The following is a 1,774-nucleotide window of genomic DNA, read 5'->3' on the forward strand; positions in this document are numbered from 1 at the left end:
TATATAAATATCATCATCATCATCGTTTAACATCCATTTTCGATGCTGGCATGGATTGGATGGTTTGACAGGAACTGGTCAGCCGGGAAGCTGTCCAGACTCCAGTTGTCTGTTGTAGCATGGTTTCTATGACTTGATGTCCTTCCTAACGCCAACCACTTTACAGAGTGTGCTGGGTGAATATTACATGCCACCGACACAGGTGTGTTTACACAGAACTGGCATGAATGAATTTTATCATCGTTTTGCATCTGTGCTCCATGTTGTCATGGGTTGGATGGTTTAACAGAATCTGAGAAGCCTGAAGACCATGCAAGGTTTCAGTGTCTGCTTTGATATGGCTTCTATGGTTGAATACTCTTCCTAACAAAGACCCCTTTACACAATATACCAGGTACTTTTATTGTGGCACTGGCTCTAGTAAGGTCACCAAGTAACTAGCAAAACAAAACCCCTTGTCAGAGCTGGGTACAATATTGAAGAAGGTGACTGTGTTCCAGATATTGGGCTGCTAAAGTAAGATACAAGCACAGGACAGGAACTGGTGTCTTACTGTAGAGGAGATAAATGGCTACCCCAACAAGAAATGGAGAATGAATGGTGGAGGTGAACTGTGAAGGTGTTGCATTCAAGATACAAGAAGGTAGATAAAGAGGAGAATAGGATCAGAGAATAGAGGAAGGTGAAATTTTAAAAGATTGGGAGAGGAGAATGATGATAAGAGGTGAATGCAGTGATGGTGAACATGGGTGGAAGTGTGGTCAATGGTGAATCTCAGTTAAAAAGAAAGAAAGGGAAAATAGGAGTGATTCAAAGAGGAGGTGAGAGGTGGTAGTACATTAAAAGGGGAAGTAGTGAGCAATAGTAGAATAAAACTGTAGATAAAGGAAAAATAGGGAGATGATATGAATCATGGGGAAGAGAGAAGGTTCAGAGTAATAGAGATGAAGGTCAGAGGTACATAGAGGTAGATATAGTGAGTGACAGATATCAATGACAGATAGGAGAGGGCATTAGGGGAAAGGTGTTCAATGGAAAATTAAGTGGAAGATGTCGAGAGTGGGGTGTGACTGGCAAGAGAAATGGCTGCAATAAGAGGGATAACTTGTAGCAAACAAGATAGGGATGGACTGTGTGCAGTTCTATTCTCATATAATTATAGTAACTGATGATATAGTGTTGCAACTAGAGGAGGTAAAGGATGGGTTGTTATGAAGATGAGTTTTGAGGAAGGTTTGACAAGTACAGATTGGGTGTTGGAGCATAGGCATTAAGGATTTGCTTTCAGGACCTCATTTTTGCTGAGATGGTCAGGGCTTCTCAAGCACAGCAAATTGCTAATCCTCTCAGTCATTTGTAATCTTCTCTGTGAGGCTCAACAACCTGAGGTCATTCTTCCCTACTACACACCACATCTTTCTAGGTCTCTGTCTTCCACTAGTTCCAACCACATTTAGCAATCCCTACTTCTTTATGCAGCTGTCCCCACACATTTACATCACAGGACCATAACAGCATAACTTTTTTCCCTGCACACTTCATCCGATGTCTCTTATGCCCAATATGTGTGTGTGTGTGTGTGTGTGTGTATACACTCACACACATATGTATGCATGTATGCATATATATATATATATATATATATAGTTACATTAGGTTCCGTTAGGAACATGGTAGAGAACAGTATAGAGCTCATCCACCTTCGGAATTACCCAGTAGTATCGGTAGTATTATTATATACTTCCAAGTTTAAATTTGGGCATTCTTAACTATA

The sequence above is a fragment of the Octopus bimaculoides genome, chromosome 3 (genome assembly GCF_001194135.2).
Source record: "Octopus bimaculoides isolate UCB-OBI-ISO-001 chromosome 3, ASM119413v2, whole genome shotgun sequence".
Lineage (NCBI taxonomy): Eukaryota > Metazoa > Mollusca > Cephalopoda > Octopoda > Octopodidae > Octopus > Octopus bimaculoides.